General features: G+C 36.1%; 1 protein-coding gene across 4 annotated transcripts in view; it reads left to right on the top strand.

The window, feature by feature from the left end:
• RAP1A (RAP1A, member of RAS oncogene family) overlaps nucleotides 1-19508 on the top strand; it is an 87630-nt gene that overhangs the window by 10240 nt on the left and 57882 nt on the right. The window contains exon 2 of one of the 4 annotated variants that reach the window (XM_074381256.1): nucleotides 969-1061. The exons of 2 other annotated variants lie outside the window; for them this stretch is intronic. The gene's annotated coding sequence lies outside the window, so the exon portion shown is untranslated. Of the gene's footprint in view, nucleotides 1-425; nucleotides 1062-19508 lie in introns of those variants that run through there. One more of the 4 variants, XM_074381255.1, reaches the window with a different exon arrangement.

Genomic DNA, 19508 nt, shown 5'->3' with positions numbered 1-19508 from the left:
CTCAGTAGACATATATAATACAATAGTCCATTTAACTGTGATTCTTTCTTTTGGAGCATTGGCTGACTTTTAGAAAGTAGGCCTTGTGCAGTTTGATAAATACAGGTACTACTCAGTTTTGGATGGTATCCTTTACACAACTTAAATGTAAGGGTGAGCGTTAATAGAAGCTGGAAACAAAACAAGTCTGACGTTTGTTTTCTTTGCAGTAGGAGATGTATTTCTTTTTTTTTTGAATCGGAGTTTCGCTCTTGTTACCCCAGGCTGGAGTGCAATGGTGCGATCTCGGCTCACCGCAACCTCCGCCTCCTGGGTTCAGGCAATTCTCCTGCCTCAGCCTCCTGAGTAGCTGGGATTACAGGCACACGCCACCATGCCCAGCTAATTTTTTGTATTTTTAGTAGAGACGGGGTTTCACCATGTTGACCGGGATGGTCTCGATCTCTTGAGCTCGTGATCCACCCGCCTCGGCCTCCCAAAGTGCTGGGATTACAGGCTGAGCCACTGCGCCCGGCCAGGAGATGTATTTCTTATTCTAAGTAATATGCCATTGTTAGGTTCAGGATAATTTCAGTGGTTATAACTGCTTTAATATTTGTTTTTGTTCTGATTAAAGTAATTCATGTTATACTGTGGCAAATTTTGAAAAGAATGTTAAGTGTAAAGAAGAAATTGAAAACATCTATGATCCCATGATCCAGAAAAAGTTGCCACTGACATTTTAATGTGAATTTTTCCAGTTTTTTCCTTGCATGTACAGATTTTTAATTTTTTTAATGAAAATTAGAATTATAGCTTTATATATACTGTTTTGATCCTACTTTTTTTTTCTGAATGAGATGTTGGTCTCCTAGTGTGAGACTTTAAGGTTGGTTCTTTATAATATTACTGTTTTAAATAACACTGGAACAGACATTTTTGTACATTTATCTTTGATTGCATCTTTGTTTTTTTTTTTCTTCTTGTAGGATAGATTCCCAGAAGTGGGATAACTGGATCAGAGGGTGGTTACCCTGTGTATAAGAGTGTGGTCTCACTGCACCTTCAATGGCATTGAGTAGGTCAGTTTTTACAATCTTTGCCAACGTCATAGATATATGTTAAATTCTTGGGTGGTAATAGCAAAAATCCTCGTATTACTAATAATTTGTAAAACCATCATAGTGTATGAAAGAAATTTGTAGTTAACTTTTAGAAAGCTTATTGAAATGAGTTTCTTTAGAAATATTTTAGGTAAAAGTAATCTGTGACCAAAAAAAAAAAAAAAAAAAAAATTACAGATTAAAGTTGCAATTTGAGCATTGTTTTTTTAAATTTTTTTTGGAGAGCTAGAATTTTAATGTTCTTCTATTAAAATGACAAACATGAGAAAGCTTGTTGTATAGTATAAGTAGAAATATTATGTAAAACTAGGTTATTTCAGAGAGATGAAGGGGGTAGTCACATGGTTCTGACTTTGAAAAAACAAACAAAAAAATCTATTAGTTTTTAGAGCAGTAGCTCTGGAGTTAGGCAGCCTGAGTTCATGTCCTTGCTTTGCTACTTATCAAGTACATGATTTGAGGCAACTGCTAAAGACGTATACGATTTGATTTTTCTAAACCTTGGCTTCCTTGTTTTTATAAAAGGAGAATATTAGTATCTACCTCATAGGATTGTTAAAAGGATTAGAAATAATGTGTAAGTCCACTTGGCACATAGGTATTTAATACAAACTAGCTAGTTTCATTAAATTTGTTTTTTTCTGTCAGTCTCCTCAAGGGCAAGAAATATCTCATTTTTGTGTTCTTGTTTACATGAATAAACACGGCAATGCAAATGACTGTGGTGAGCAGTGGCAGCAGGAGGGGAATAGTGGACATTCTCTGTGGCAGGAATGGCATGTGCCAAGATAAAAAGAAAGTTCAGGAGAAGTTGGAGGACAGGTGATTAATTCGTCAGAAGCCTGGGCTTTTGTATAGTTAGAGAATATGGAGATAGGGGAGAAATACGGAGTGGCTAGACTTTCTAAGCCATTGAATGATAGGTTGAGCAGTGTAGACTTTTTTGGGAGTACAAGTTTTGGTATGAGGGAAATGACTTGATAAAAGCATTCATCAAAAAGCAGTGAATTTGCTTGTAGAGTACAGAATGAATTGAGGAAGGAAAAGATTGAAGACGGAATTTGGATTAATAGTAACACAGGTAAGGTAAGATCTGAGGGTTTAAAGGAAAACAGGGAGGTTTTTGGGGGAAGTGCTTAGCCTTCATGGTTGTGAAGATCTGTGCCGCCAGTTTGGAGATTAAATTGAAAAGAAATAGCCTAGGCGTACATGCAGTTAGGCAGCCTCTGAGAGAAGAATGGGACTTCAGTACACTTTGGGTGTTACTACCATTTTAAAAACTGAGGGATAAAACATTCCAAGATTCATATGATTTTTTATCAGTAAAAAGCATATATTTATGCATTTAAAAAATATGTATGCATAGTCTCCTAGAGTAATTTTATTTAGTGTTTTGAGTTCTTGGTTAACAGGATATCCTCGCTTTTAGACTTTGTATTTCAGGAGATATTATCTTAAAACTCTTTTTACTGTAAGGTGAAATTCTGCATGTGGTTTTTGTAGCATTCTTGATTGCTGTAGGACTTTAAAAACACCAGTTATGTGAGCAGAGGTGATGAGAAGTGAAATGCAGACTTCTTGATTGTTAAGCAGCTTCTAAGCAAAATACAGAAGCAAAAAAATGGGAAATTGGGTGTACGATCTTTAGAAAAACATTACTTTTAATATTCCTGTTTTCTCCCTCACCCATGCATTTTCCTAAAAAAAGAATTTGCAGATGCTATTTTTAGTTATTGTAGTACCTGACTAGAGCTCTATTCATATTTTCCACTTGACTGAATAATAGAAAGCAAGTTAGTCAGAGATTGATATTAATCGTATTTCTTTTTGACTGATAAATAAACTCACATGAACTGTGAATTGTCTGCTCGCTGTCTTCCAGTAGAGAAAAGAAGCAACCCCCAATTAAAAAAAATATAGGCTTGTGATACTTCTAAGATGTTTGCATTTTTTTAAAACAGTCAGTTGTCATACCTTTCTTAATGTTTCTTCTAGTTTCCAAATATTGCCAAAATTCAGAAATAAAATCTTTATTATTTTTATTCAAATCTCTTCCCTTTAAAAGTATCCTTGAAAATATTTTTGAATTAATAAGCAAATGTAGCTCATAGTGTTGAGGATTGTGTGCATACGACTTTTTTTTTTTTTTTTTTTTTAAAAACAAATATTGTGTTTTTCCTTTGTGAATCTGCAAAAGCCCAGATCTGGTCAGCTGAATGAAATTTCATTTACTAAAGGGACCTCAGGTATTCAAATTCAAAACAATGATTTAATGTCACAAACTATAAGAGTCTTTTGAATAGGTTTTAGGATACTTCCATGTGTTTGTCCAAATGAAATCTGAACTACAATCATTCTCTCCCTGCCACCCCTACTCCTTAAACTATAGCTGAGAGAATAGCATAGTCCTTAGTTTGGGCCATTCTGGCATTGTCACTATGATGGCCTGTTGTCTTACATTTGTAGGAAGATGTTTGTATCTTGGCAGAAAAAAATAAATTATTAAACTAAGTAGCTAGCAGTTCATGGTATACTGTTATAAGATAATTAATTTTTACATGAGGTGACATACGAAGTGCTTGAAACATGAATAGACTTTTATATCCTTCTATCCCGAAGGATTAAAATAAAATAAAATGAAGCCTACTGGTTGAATAGAATATTATGTTCATTTTTCTTTATCAGAAGATTTTTTTCATACTCCTTTTGAATCAGCAGTTTTGAATGCTAAATATAAATTATTGACTAAGAAATCGGTCGTTCCCTACAGTAATCATAAACAGTTTGGTTAGTCATCCAACACGTACCACGTATTTATTGAGTAATTATTGAGTGCTTGGTACTATTCTAGGAACCAGAGATTTATCAGTGAATAAGACATGCTTTCATGGTAATTTTTATAACACTGAAGGCTTGATGATAGTAGAGAGAAACAGTAAACAAGTAAATAAGATAATTTTGGAGGTCCCAAATGCCATGAAGAAACTATAGCAAGATGAAATGATAGAGAATGATGAAAGGGTTTAAATTGAGTGTTGTGGAAAAGCTGACAGATGATGATATTTAATGTGGCACCTGAATTACAAAGTGCCAGACACATAACAGTATATATACAAGAAGAGTGAACCAGGCAGAGGGCCCACTTGATACAAAGGCCTTAAGGTGGGAAGCGGGTAGTCATGTTTGAGGAAGAACAAGAAGACCCTTGTTATCACAAGGCTAGGAAAAGCCTGGTAAATGAGGTTGATAGGAAACAACTCACTGGATAGCATTATTTCTCTTTATTGGTAAATAGATGTAACCTGTGAATTTGAAGATGGTGTTACTAATAGTACCCACTTAAATCTGTAGGGTAACCAGTAGTTTCTCTAGACATACAAAATCACTGATTTATGGTCCTTAAATTTTGTTTTTCCCAGAGATCTGCAAAGAGAGAAATGAATGATTACTAGTATTACAAAAAGTCAAATAAAAATTGTGCATTTACTCTAAATAGATTTATACAGGTAAAATATTATGTATCTTTTCTTTGACCAGTGATCATATTGATTCAAATCATTAATATACATTGTAGTGATTTGCAGATTATTAAGGAAATAAAGTATTGTACTTATCTCTTAAAGATTCTAGCACAAGATTTTTTTTTAGTTTTTAAGTCTTTGGCAATTTGAGAATTTTGACTAGCTTTTATGTATCTGATTAATAAGATGTCAATGCAATTGGTAGACAAAAATCTTTAAAGATGTGAAATCCATGGAAGAGAATAGAGATTTTTTAATAGAAAGGTTGGGAGCCACTGATGAATGTCCTAATCTGTAGGGGACCTATAGGGAGAAGGGAGCTCCTATTTTTTTGAGCATAGACACCTTACATCGTATTTAATTTGCATGGTAAATCTGTAAAGTAGGTATTGTTATTGTTCAGCTTTTTACAGGTGATGAAACTCAAAGTAATTATATAATTTGTGAAAATTTACACAGCTGTAATTATAGAGGATCATGTGGATAGTAAACTTCCAGAAAAAAGGACTTTTACAATACAAAGCAGAAAATAGGTGATCGATACATATTTGTATCTTGCTTAAATGTAAACATGAATGAATAAATGACAGGAGACTGCCTCTGTCTCTATACTCCTGTTTTTAGTGACTCACACCATTTTTCTCCTAAATGAGTCTAGAAAATTTCTTCAGAAATAAAGTGACTTCATCTGTCTTCCCTCTCCCCACCATAAATGAGATGGTAAAAATCCTGAGGAGAGAAATAAAGACCAAACACTTACAAAGTGTAATTTTCCCTTAGGCTTTGTCAACTTAGTAATTTGTAAAGTTATCAGCTTTAAAAAAAGAAAAAGTCTGCTTTGCACCATAGTATTCATTATCAATAATATTTTTTGGTTCTGTTTTTATCTTAATTTTTTTGGTAACTGTTTAAAAATTTGCTGTAGCATTCTGAAATGAGGTGATGGAATAACAGTTGTGCAAATGTTTATGTAGCCAATGTGAGTTGTCTACCTAATATCTATCACAGTCTGTGGGGAGTGGGACAGGGGTGGTGGCATGTATTTGTTTCTGTCTTCTATTAGAATATCAAAGTGTGTGATTTGTTGCTAAGAAATATGAACTGATAATTCTGGGGCATTTAATGGTTAGTAGGATAAATGAAGGTTTTGTTTGTTTGTTTTAACTAATGTCTGTACCTAGGCGGAATAGATGTATGAGATCTCTAAACCCTGTGTTTATAAAGTTTCTAATCCTTCAAATTAATATCTTAATAAATTTTAAGTTTAGTATTCTTTTAAATGAATATCACATAGGAATGGATATCTAAAGGCTGAAAGTAAATGTAGGTAATCAAGAAATTGAAATAAATCAGAGTAAGGTTGAGAAAGGAACATAATTATGATACAGAATTTACCATAGGGGAATAATACATGGAAGTTGATGTGCTGGATGGTGGAAAAGGAATTTTTTTTCTCAAAAAAGAGAAATGAAATTGATGGAATGAGGGCTAGGGGGAAGTAAATTTTGTTGAAGGAGTAGAATATTTTGGATTAGATATTGCAGCCTACAGGGACCTTCAGAGAGCATGTGATCAATCTGTCAACATTTTTGGCAGTATAATTACTACTTCATAAGGTATGCGAACTGTCCTGTTGGTTGAGTTGGAAGGACAATATACCTAGATCTAATGAAGAGTGTTGTGAAGAAGGAACATATTTTAAAATTTGTTTCCAGTTGTCTGAGACTTAAGTTACGACAGGTCTACAAAAGGTAACTTGATATATTTTGGTTCTTGGTATCCTTGAAGTGTTGGTTTTTAAATTTTCCTGCTGGATTTCTGTATGACAGCTTTTAGACTGCTCTAATGTTGCACCCTGCTGTTTTTCATTGTAATCATCCAGTTGATTTAGTAATGACATACATAACCGCTGGCATGAAGTTTTCATGCTTCGGAAAATTGTTTGGCATGTAAAGTGCAAGTATCAATTTGCTCTGTAGATGTGTATCTGTAAAAATTGATGTGATTATTTAAAGATATCAGATTAACTTAAGAAAAACCGTAAGCAAGTGATTTCGTAGGGAAACTCTTATAATCAGAGCCACATTTATTTGCATGTTTAGATTTTCAGATATTAGGTTATTTTGGTAGTGTTTCTTTTACATTCGAATGGTAGGAACCCTGGGACTTTAGTAACTCAAAATTAGTCAAATAGTATATACTCTTTTAAAAAAGTTTCTGCGTCTTTTGAATACTGAGTTTCACACCAAGGACCACCCTCATTTGTAAAACATCCCTTTGAGTTTTAAATTACTGTTTAGTAACTTCTGACTAGTATTTCACTCGAATGTTGCAGCATTTATAATATGACAGCATTATTATTCAAGAACCAACCAAAATCTGCAGTAGAAACCATGGGTAGGAGGGTTTAGGTGATGTACTCATTCTGTTATTCCCATTATGCCTCAAGACTTGGGACGGCTGTCCCAACAGAACAGACTTGAGATTGTGTCACCACTCAGTGCCATCTGCCTACCTGTGTACATAAGCTATAGTAGAACTTAGATACTGGATAGAAAGAATCATTGCTTTGTTGTTTTCTCAGCTGACTCTGCTTAAGTTCTAGTGTGCTGGGCTGAGTGAGCTTTTGGTCAGTTTTGATCTTTTTTGTATCTATAACAACACTCCCATAACTACACGTTTATTATCCCCTGTATGTTGGCATACTAAAGATGGACATACAAAGTTTCTTTTTTTTTTTTTTTTTTTTTTTTTTGAGATGGAGTTTCGCTCTTGTTAACCCAGGCTGGAGTGCAATGGCGCGATCTCGGCTCACCGCAACCTCCGCCTCCCGGGTTCAGGCAATTCTCCTGCCTCAGCCTCCTGAGTAGCTGGGATTACAGGCACGCGCCACCATGCCCAGCTAATTTTTTGTATTTTTAGTAGAGACGGGGTTTCACCATGTTGACCAGGTTGGTCTCGATCTCTCGACCTCGTGATCCACCCGCCGCGGCCTCCCAAAGTGCTGAGATTACAGGCTTGAGCCACCGCGCCCGGCCCAAAGTTTCTTAATAGTGCAAAGAAAATGGCTATTTAATCAGTAAAATTTAAAGATGATTTTTAACAACATTCAAATATTTGAGAGAATGCCCTTTATATACAGGACCAACTGTCTCTTCCCACCCTGGTTAATTTTCACAATATAATAAACTGTTTTTTAGTTATGTAGGCCAACGTGTTTTATAGAAAATCAGTCATAAGATCGCATTCGTCTGCACTATTTTTAAAAAGTTTTTAATTGTTACTTTGGTAAATGCAGATTACCAGTGTTTACATAGTATAATTTTAGTACTTATTTTTAAAATATGTATCTATTCATGTATAGAATATCGGTTAAAAGGAAGCACACCAAAAGACCTAGATTGTTATCTCTGGTGTGTGGGTTGTAGGTTATATTTTATTTCCCTTGTTAAGCCTTTTATTTTATGAACTTTACATTGTTCGTATATTTTGTAATAAAACTAAAAGTTCTAAAATGAATTCATTATAGAATATGAAATTAAGCTTAATAAAGCTTTTAAAGATAAAGATTCTTAGGTGATAAAATGAGTTAAAGGTTTTACAAATAATAAATAGAATTTCTGAAATGGAATTTTATGTTACAATAAATATTTTTCCTTTAAAACTAAAACAGACACAAAATTAAGTTGCCATTTTCTGGGAATGGGGATGAGAGAAATAGGAAAAGTTTTGTACTGTTGTGCCTTGCCTTGGAAACCTTTTGATTTTTCTCAGATTTGTTTCAGTTACATCATATGCTGTTTTATGGATAAGTGTTTAATTATAGGATACTTATTTATATAAATGGTATGCAAAATCTTGCTTTGACTATTTGGTCATTTGTATTTGTGGTCAGCAGGCAAAACACTTGGCAAAAATTTGCATATAATACTTAGCAGTTTTTTTTTCCTCAGTTTTCTCATCTGTCAGTGGAAAAAGAAAAATATCTATATCTTAGATTTGTTTGAGGATTAAATAAGCATGCCTGATGTGCAAGAAACACTTAAAATTGTTGCTGCTATTACGCAAACGTTGGCATTGATGTTTCTTTGTTTCCTTTGTGTTTTGTTTTGTTTTGTTTCTGAGACAGTCTCACTCTGTCACCCAGGCTGGAGTACAATGGCTGCAATCTCAGCTCACTGCAACCTCCGCCTCTCTGGTTCAAGCAATTCTCGTGCCTCAGCCTCCCAAGTAGCTGGGATTATGGGCATGTGCCACCATGCCTGGCTCATTTTTGTATTTTTAGTAGAGATGGGGTTTCACCATGTTGGCCAGGCTAGTCCTGAACTCCTGACCTCTGACCTCAGGTGATCCTCCCACCTCAGCCTTCCAAAGAGTTGGAATTACTGGTGTGAGCTGCTATGCCTGGCCCGCATTGATGTTTCTGTGAAACTGAAGTAAAAGATTCCTAGGGACTGGAACAATATCTTATGGCCATGTATCCCCTATTTTGGTCAATCCTGTGTATTTCCCATTAGTTAAGTGGGGTTGGCTCCTCACTTAAGTAGTTTCATTTTTTAAGTATACAGTAAATCTTTGGCATTCATGACTTAAGAGTTTAGACCTAAAGTATTTAGCATGAGAAATTTATAATTTGGTATAGGGAAAATTTTGAATTCAAGGCTGACATGCTGAACAAGTCTGTTAACCAGAGACTTGAGTATCGCTGACAGTATCCCAGTTTTTATTACCCAACAGTGACTTTTGTTCTCTACCTGTTTAATTTTCATTATAGAATTAAAAACTGTTTCTTTGTGAATTTAGTGCCCAGAGAAAGCCAGTAGTTAATACTGGTTTTTGCAAATTTAGATAAACTCTTGATTTTCGACAACACTATGGCAGTAAATAAGTTTATTTTAGTAGCAATTCATGAATTTTGCTCATTTCTTTTCTATTCTTCACAATGTCTTGTGCCCAGTAGAGATAATGAACAGTAAGTTGTGTTTGGTAGTTTGTGAAGAAATGTAAATTCATTAAAGGAAAGAGGTGAGTTTACTGGGAATTTCTAGATTTCTAGGCTCTTAGATTATTTCTGTTACTTCAGTATATAGTTTTTTAAATCTCCCAGGCCAAATTAAAATATATTTTATGTCTGGATTTCGTATTTCCATGGAGCGGTGTGATGATGTAAGTGTGCTTCATTTAATAAAAGCTACTCTGGTATATCATAACTACACTTGCAGAAATACTGATTTTATAGGTCTGGGATAGGGTTAGGGTGCTGTATTTTACTCATGTGGGTGATCCCCAGATGATTCTAATGAGATACTTTTTCAATTTATTTCTCTCTATATTTTCATTTTTAGTGTTATTTTTGTATACTTTTATACAAAAATACATTTATTGTTATTTTGTATATTTTTGTAGGTTTGTATTACATTTTTAAAGCCATAGGAATGAAGGACCACATTTTGTATTTAATAGTGAAAATTCATGATATGTCTTATAAGGTGTTCCATAGTATGTTTCATTTTACCTTTTCAATTAGTTAAATGTACATGGATCACTTAAGTCATACTCAAGTAATACCAGATTCATTGTAGAAAAAATAAGAACGTACCAATTATACATTATTTCTCAGCCTTTTTAGGTATTTTTTTCTAATTGTCCCGCTCATGAAATTTTATGCCACAGATATAACTGTATATTTGTCTATGTATTGTATGTGTAACTGTGTTTTATACACTAAAAGAGTAAGCTTTTTTTTTTTTTTTTGCCCCTGAAGAGCCAATTTTCACCTTATTGGTGGTGATATTGCCCCGTTGAGAATGCACGCAATAAGCTAAAAGAAAAATCACCTTTAATTTTATGTTACAACCTGTTAACATTTTGGTGTATATCTTTCTCAGTGATGTTCAATGCATGTATGCCTTTTCTGTGATGAAAATGAAATAAGATACATAATACTTCATACTCCCTTTTTTTCTTAACATTTTGTGAATTTTTCATGATAAATGAATATCTTTTTTTTTTTTTTTTGAGACGGAGTTTCGCTTGTTACCCAGGCTGGAGTGCAATGGCGCGATCTCGGCTCACCGCAACCTCCGCCTCCTGGGTTCAGGCAATTCTCCTGCCTCAGCCTCCTGAGTAGCTGGGACTACAGGCACGCACCACCATGCCCAGCTAATTTTTTGTATTTTTAGTAGAGATGGGGTTTCACCATGTTGACCAGGATGGTCTCGATCTCTTGACCTCGTGATCCACCCGCCTCAGCCTCCCAAAGTGCTGGGATTACAGGCTTGAGCCACCGCGCCCGGCTTTGATAAATGAATATCTTTTAACAGTATCATCTCTAATGGATAAATACTATAGATGTATAGTATTACATTATGTGAATTTGCCATCATTTATTTAAATGATTTTCTATAGTTTTCAGTTTTTTATTATAAAAACTATACTATGAATATCATTATAGTTGATTTCCTTGATACATCCTTAATTATTTCCTTGGGATAAATTCCAAGAAGTAGAAATACTTCATTCTGTACATTTTAATATTTTTTGGTGTGTATAACTTAGAAAGTGAAAGTCTCTTTCCTCAAGAACAGCCACCATTGAAATGAATCTTTGTCTAGCCTTTTCCTGTATATATCCTAATATGACTAGCTATATAATTTATATAAAAACTACATATAACTAATTTTATATAGCCATATCTATCTTTAAAAACAGAAAAATAGATTGTTCCTTAACTATAGCAAGTTGCTTTTTTGCCTAAGATATTTTGCCTTAGAGATTTTGGTCATCTTCTCGTATCACTGTGTGTAATTCTACCTCATTCTTGTAAGCTATATGATACATAGTAATTTGTCCATTCTTCTATGGAAGGATCTTTTCTTTCCCATTTTGTTTTGTTTTTGCATATGTCTTTGTTTGCTTTTTTATTTCTGTAGCATAAATTCCCATTTGTAATAGAATTGCTGGGTCATTTAAGAATTGAAAGTACTAGCCGGGCGCGGTGGCTCAAGCCTGTAATCCCAGCACTTTGGGAGGCTGAGGCGGGTGGATCACGAGGTCGAGAGATCGAGACCATCCTGGTCAACATGGTGAAACCCCGTCTCTACTAAAGATACAAAAAATTAGCTGGGCATGGTGGCACGTGCCTGTAATCCCAGTTACTCAGGAGGCTGAGGCAGGAGAATTGCCTGAACCCAGGAGGCGGAGGTTGCGGTGAGCCGAGATCGCGCCATTGCACTCCAGCCTGGGTAACAAGAGCGAAACTCCGTCTCAAAAAAAAAAAAAGAATTGAAAGTACTTTATATATGTAGGTCTTTTTTTGTGTTTTTTCTTTTTTTTTCTGTTTTTGTTTTTGTTTTTGAGACAGGGTCTTATTCCTACCCCTAGGCCGGAATGCAGTGCAGGATCATGGCTCATCACACTCAGGTGATTTTCCTACCTTAGCCTCCTGAGTAGCTGGGACTACAGGCGTGTGCCACCATGCCTAGCTAATTTTTTGTATTTTTTTGTAGAAACAAGGTTTTGCTATGTTGCCCAGGCTGGTCTTGAACTCTTGGGCTTAAGTCATTGAGTCTGAGATTATAGTCATGAGCCACTGTACCCTGTGTTTTCTATTTTTTTTTTTTTTTCATTTCTTTATTTGCCTACTCTGATATTGGACCAGATTTTAATTACCTTTATACCAGGAACTATAACATGTTCTAGTAAGTAGGTGGATAAGTCACAGTTGAATTTTGGCTAGGTGTTTAGTTTTTATCTTTTTTTTTTTTTTTTTTTTTTTTTTGAGACAGAGTTTCGCTCTTGTTACCCAGGCTGGAGTGCAATGGCGCGATCTCGGCTCACCGCAACCTCCGCCTCCTGGGCTCAGGCAATTCTCCTGCCTCAGCCTCCTGAGTAGCTGGGATTACAGGCACGTGCCACCATGCCCAGCTAATTTTTTTGTATTTTCAGTAGAGACGGGGTTTCACCATGTTGACCAGGATGGTCTCGATCTCTCGACCTTGTGATCCACCTGCCTCGGCCTCCCAAAGTGCTGGGATTACGGGCTTGAGCCACCGCGCCCGGCTTTTTTTTTTTTTTTTTTTAAAAGAAGACAATTATATGTATTTTAAATAGTCTAGAAAGGTATACTTTTTAGGACTTTTAGGGCCTGGCAGTAATTCAGAACTCTAAAAGCACATCAAAGTTGCGTAGTGAACAAACAAGCTATTGAGCTGTGAGCTTTCTGGGAATTCTTGGAATCATAACACTTCTGTCAAATATGCCTTTTAATCTTTGGTCTATTGATTGAAGTATTTTGGACTTATACTGTCTCTGCTATCAAGCTTTTCTTTTTAAAGAAGATATACTCTTTTTTTTCCATTTCTGGTAATATATTTATTTTAGATATAATACTGTGTTGTTTCTGCTTGTTTCTGTAGTTCTCTACTTATATTTTAACTTCCGAGTTATGCACACATTTTCCTGAGGTTTGGTCTAATATAGCTCAAAATATCAGAATAGATGTTATAGTAGGTAACCCATTTGGGAATTAACGTCTGATTTTTTAAAAACCTAGTGTTTTTGCTGGATACATGTAGGTTTCTTAATGAAAAATCAGTAAACATTGCAAAAGAATTGTTACACTTTGCTTTTTAAAGTAGAACTGTACTTAGTTTCTAAAAATGCTGATTTTTTTCTGAGATTATTTTTTCTTTAAATATAGCCACTCACCGCATTATTAACATTTTAAAATGTTGATTCTGATACTGTTAGTAACGAATACAGTATGAGCTTTTATATTTTCTTAGGACATACTGTCAGGTCAGAGTCTCAAATCCTTTTAGTGTTCTGGAAGAGTTTACGTTTGTAATGAAAAATCTCTCGGGAGTACTACACTCACCACTAGGATGAAAACTAATCAAATAAATATAATAAATGGTAGTCAGTACCCAGGCATTTCAGACAGGACTGTTTTCTGACACTAGCCTCCCTTGGAGTTGAGTTGTCACTACAGCTAGGTTAAGCTTATTACAGAGGTTTACCTTACTTTGGATTGTGGGTCTGCATCTGTCAATGTGCAAAACCAACTTTTTCCCTCATGGTAGTGGTATGCTTTTTGCATGATGTGTTTATGAAAATTAACATCACAATGGTTATTTTGTTTGTCAAGGTTTACCATTTAACTAAGTTAGAGATTTTATTCTTTGGTGCAAAATTTAACATAAAGACTTTGTGAATGTATAGGAAACTGAGTCCTTTATCTCAGAATCACAGCTGCAAACAAATGACAACCTATGCTTGAGCATTAACTCATTATGGCTTAGACCTTTGTCTAAGCCTGTGATTGCTTAGATAAAGCCTTACCTACTACCATTGTCTTCTTCTTTGTTTTTTGAAGACAGAAGCCATTTTAAAACTTCAAATTCATTTAAATGAATAGTCCCTGTAAGGAGGATGTTTATTTTTAGGATGATGTTTGATTTTAACTGAATGTTATGTGATATTGTGATTACAAAAACTAGAATGTGTGATGTTTTGTTTTGTAAAACTTAAAATGTTTTCACTTTATTATTTCTCATTATTTAAAACATTTTTTCCTCACTAAATATTGTGATAAATTAGTATCAGTAAGACTTTAATTAATAATAGCCATCTGATTGCAAGGATTCTTTAATAGATTTGTTAGAGTATCCATCTCCACAGTACATAAAAGTTGGGAGATTTTTATGCTTTGTTTAGTGAACTAAAAGTAAGCTGTTTTCCAGGAAAGTATCAAGTAATTTTTACTAGCCCCTTTTTATAATTATTTTCCTATTCAAGGTAATGTTAAAGTAATCCTTGAACATCCTTTAGTCACACTGTTTTTTAAGAATTCCCTTTTTTTTTTTGAGACGGAGTTTTGCTCTTGTTACTCAGGCTGGATGGAGTGCAATGGCGCGATCCCGGCTCACCACAACCTCCGCCTCCTGGGTTCAAGCAATTCTCCTGCCTCAGCCTCCTGAGTAGCTGGGACTACAGGCATGCGCCACCATGCCCAGCTAATTTTTGTATTTTTAGTAGAGACGGGGTTTCACCATGTTGACCAGGATGGTCTCGATCTCTTGACCTCGTGATCCACCTGCCTCGGCCTCCCAAAGTGCTGGAATTATAGGTGTGAGCCACCGCGTCCGGCCTAAGAATTCACTGTTTTTGACCAGGCATGATGGCTCACGCCTCTAAGTCCAGCACTTTGGGAGCCCAGGGTAGGAGGATAGCTTGAGCCCATAATTTTGAGACCAGCATGAGCAACATAGTGAGCAACTATTTAAAATACATATAATTGTCTTTTAAAAAAAAAAAAAAGATAAAAACTAAACACCTAGCCAAAATTCAGCTGTGACTTATCCACCTACTTATTAGAACATGTTATATTTCCTGATATAAAGGTAATTAAAATCTGGTCCAATATCAGAGTAGGCAAAAATTAAAACAAAAAATTAGCTGGGTGTGGTGGCACATACCTGTCCCAGATACTCAGAAGGCTGAGGTGGGAGGATCGCTTGAGTGTGGGAGGTTGAGGCTGCAGTGAGCCATGATTGTGCCACTGCATTCCAACCTGGGTGACAGCCAGATCCTGTCTCAAAAAAACAAAAAATGCCACTATTTTTATTAAGTGATATATTTTAAAAGGAATAAATATAGATAATGCCCTAAAAAGTACAGATCAAGAAAAGAATGCAAATGAGACAAAAATAGTGGTTATCAGTTTGCTGTGTATCCTTGCAGAAGTTTCCTGTAAAAACATGCATATGTGCATATATGCATGTATAGAAATAATTAGTTTTCTTTTTATAGTTCCTTTTGTTTTTAAGTCTTCAGATGTAGCAATGAGACATGAAGACTATAAATGTTCTATATTAGCATGCTAGTAAAAAAAATTCCATTCTTCAGAGATAAGTTTCCCTCATCTTTCTGCTTGCTCCTCCCTTTACTCTTCCTCTGTTTTTACCACTCTTCTCCTTGAGTGGAGAGAAGTATAGTATGGTGGCTTGCAATGCTGGCTTGGCTATCCATTAGATTTAACTGGGAGCTTTGAGTAATATCCATGTTCTAACTCCACCATCCAGATTCTTAATTAATTGGTCATAATGATGCAGGGCATGTGGGAGAAGAATGTTTTTTATCTTAGCCTGCATGTAGAAGTGTGCCTCAGCTTCAGAGTTCAGATATGGTCTGTGGGAAAGCAATGGTTGAATCAAAGGGGCCATCTTTCTCAGTTTTTCTGCCTTCAAGAAGGAAGGGGTGTGTGTATGTGTGTGTGTGAGAGCGCGTGAGCGCACACACATAGGTCTTTGTAATCCTTTAAATTCTCTAAGAAATGTACAAGCACAGATTTTTAACTCATTTAGTATTGGTTCATCCATAGAGTTTGTATACTTTAATTCTAAAGAAAAACAATATTTGCACAGTACAGATTAGATAGACAAGAAGATGACTGGTAAGGCAATATAGTATTGTAGTTAACCACACTGCTGCTAGATCCACACTGCCTGAGTTATAATCCTGGCTCCATAATTTATGTCTGTTGAGTTAATTTTCACCTTTTTGCCTCATCTCTAAAATGGGTACAACAGTCTCCACCCATAGATATGCTGTGAGGATTAAAAATACTAGTAGATGTAGGCCAGGTGCGGTAACTTATGCCTGTAATCCCAGCACTTTGGGAGGCCAAGGCGGATGGATCACCTGATGTCAGGAGTTCAAGACCAGTCTGGCCAACTTGGTGAAACCTCGACTCTGCAAAAATACAAAAATTAGCCAGGCATGATGACAGGTGCCTGTAATCCCAGCTACTCAGAAGAATCTGGGTGGAAGAATCGCTTGAACCCAGGAGGCAGAGGTTGCAGTGAGCTGAGATCGTGCCATTGCATTCCAGCCTGGGTGACAAGAGTGAGACTTCATCTCAAACAAAAACAACAACAAAAAATACTAGTAGATGGAAAGTGCTCAAAACAGTGTTTTATGCATAGTAAATTGCGCAGTAAATAAGTTAGTTTATTCCTTTTGTTGTATCCTGTTTTCTAAAATTTCTTACCCTTTTTTGCTCATTCCTCCTGAAGTTAATACTTCTCTGAAAAAGTAGAGTAGATGTTAGCTAACTTTTTTTGTAATGGGCCAGATAATAAGTACTTTAGGATTTTGGGGCCATATGGTCCCAATTGTAGATACTCAACTCTGCTGTTACAGGGTGAAAGCAGCCATTTACATAAGCAACTGAGAGTGGTTGTGTCTCCTTTATTTATGGACACTGAAAGTGAATTTTGTATAATTTTCATGTTACAAAATATTTTTCTTCTTCCTCTTTTTTTTTTTTTTTTTTAGAAAAACATGCAAGGATATAAAAACCGTTCTTAGTTCACAAGCCACACAAAAACAGACAGTGGCCCAGATTTGTCCTTTGGCTGTTAGTTTGCTGGTCCCTGAAGTAGGGTAAATGAACCTGTACATTCTGACAACATTTTAGACATCTTTTCTTTCTTGGGCATGCCTTCATTCTTTAACTTCTCTGTACTTTGGGAGAATCTAGAAAGTTAATTTTTTGGCCTCAGGTTTGGAACTTTAAAATTCTGTTCACAGCTTTGAACTTAAGCTAGCATTATTTGAAACAGTGAAACTTGTGGACTCTCTTCTCCTCAAACAATGACATATATAATCGTATTTAGGGTTCTTTTGGTTGCAAGCAACAGAACCATCACTATGTTGTCTTGTTCACTGGAGATTTTATTCTTTGGCGCAAAATTTAACTTAAATGTCTTGTGGATGTACACGAAACTGAGCCCTTTATCTCACAGTCATAGCAGCAAGCAAATGACAACCGTGCTTATTGTCAGCACCGGTATGTAGTAGGTTTTCTATCAGTCAGAACTGGACGGGTAACCTACAGAACCTGTAAGGCGATACACACATTCACACACCATACACGCATACGACACACACACACACACACACACACACACACACACACACACACTTCTCTCTCTCTCTCTCTCTCTGTCTCTCTGTCTCATACATTATGTAAATAGATTTATTTCAAGGAATTGGCTTATATGATTGTGGGGACTGGAAAGTCCAGAATTTATTGGGCAGGTCAACATGTTGCAGATTTTCTAACTGAAGCTGGTAATACAGTCTTGCAGTAGAATTTCTTCTTCAGCAGAACCTCAGTTTTGCAATTAAGCCTTTTCAACTGATTGGATGAGGCCTACCTACCCACATTACTGAGGATAATTTACTTCAAGTCAACTGATTGTGGATGTTAACCACAATTAGATGTTACCTTCATGGCAACACCTCTATCCGTTTGAATAACTGGATACTATAGTGTAGCCAAGTTGACGTGTACCGCTAACCGTTACACAGTTCAGTAAATATTTGTCCAATAAAAGGATGAACAAATGGCTGAAATGGTTAATGTAAGCAGAAAAATGTTTATTTGAAGGATGTTAAATAACAGAATTTAAGTAAAAAATGAGCACTTAAGCTTCAAGAAGTCTCAGTAAGAACCAGTGCAGTTTGCAGGTAGTAGTAAGGAACAATGTCTTTAGTGTACCACAGTCATAATGAATCAGCTCTAGACGTTTTCCTTCCTCACATCACTCTTAAGATTGAGCTTCCTGAGAAACTCAGCCTGATTGGTGTGAGTTTAGGTTATGTGTCTCCCTTGTCCAGTGAAAGGTGGGAACACCTTGACTGACATTCTCACCACAGCTGCATTCAGGAAGACAAGGATTGTTTCCCACTGACATGTCTCAATACTATTATCAGAAGGAGGAGGAATACTTGACATGCACAAATAACAGATGTCCACTTTGCCAACTCTTGATATCTACCCACATAGAGGGACAGCTGGTAAAACTGACATGTGTCAGAGCCAGATCATGTAAAACATTACAAGCCCTGATAATGAGCGTGGGACTTATCCTCTAGAATAATGACACCTTTTGTAGGGGTGGGGGAGCATCGTAGATCTCTTTGAAATTTTGAAAATTTTGGGCCACATATTGGGCCCTCTTCTCTCCTAAAAGATTATACCTATGCTTTAAAAAAGATCCGTTTCTCTTTTGTTTTGCATAGCATTTCAAGAGTTTGTTTTACCTCTTAAAGTACATAGTTGGTGGGAAGAGGAGCTAATCTCTTTACCTGAAAAACAATCCAAGTATTATGTCTCTCAGCTTCCGATATTTGCACTCATGATTCTCCTTAATCTCTTTGATTTCTTTTGGAGGAATTTGGTTAAGAGATGATGAGGGCCTTGCCGGGCGCGGTGGCTCACGCCTGTAATCCCAGCACTTTGGGAGGCCGAGGCGGGTGGATCACGAGGTCGAGAGATCGAGACCATCCTGGTCAACATGGTGAAACCCCGTCTCTACTAAAAATTAAAAAAAAAAACAAAAACTAGCCGGGCGTGGTGGCGTGTGCCTGTAATCCCAGCTACTCAGGAGGCTGAGGCAGGAGAATTGCCTGAACCCAGGAGGCGGAGGTTGCGGTGAGCCGAGATCGCGCCATTGCACTCCAGCCTGGGTAACAAGAGCAAAACTCCGTCTCAAAAAAAAAAAAAAAAAAAAGAGATGATGAGGGCCTTATTAACACACTGTGGAAATGGGGCTAAAAAGAATTTACAATTTAAAGAATTATTTAGGAAACAAATTATGGAGAACTAGCTTAACTGTTGATTATATATGGGGAGTAGAGTCAAGTATGGCTTATAGGTTTCTAGCTTGTAGGAAATGCAGGGGAAATACACAGGGCAGGTAGAAAGGTTGACCTTAAATGTGAGGAGAGACAACCTCATTCTTTGAATGGGACTTTAGGAAAAAAGATGATAGTAACTGGATTTAAGTTTATCAAGAAGAGAGGGAATGAGAGA

Source organism: Saimiri boliviensis, chromosome 11 (genome assembly GCF_048565385.1).
Source record: "Saimiri boliviensis isolate mSaiBol1 chromosome 11, mSaiBol1.pri, whole genome shotgun sequence".
Taxonomy (NCBI): Eukaryota; Metazoa; Chordata; class Mammalia; order Primates; family Cebidae; genus Saimiri; species Saimiri boliviensis.
The sequence above is the reverse complement of the archived record's forward strand: the minus strand, read 5'-3'. Positions and strand labels throughout refer to the sequence as shown.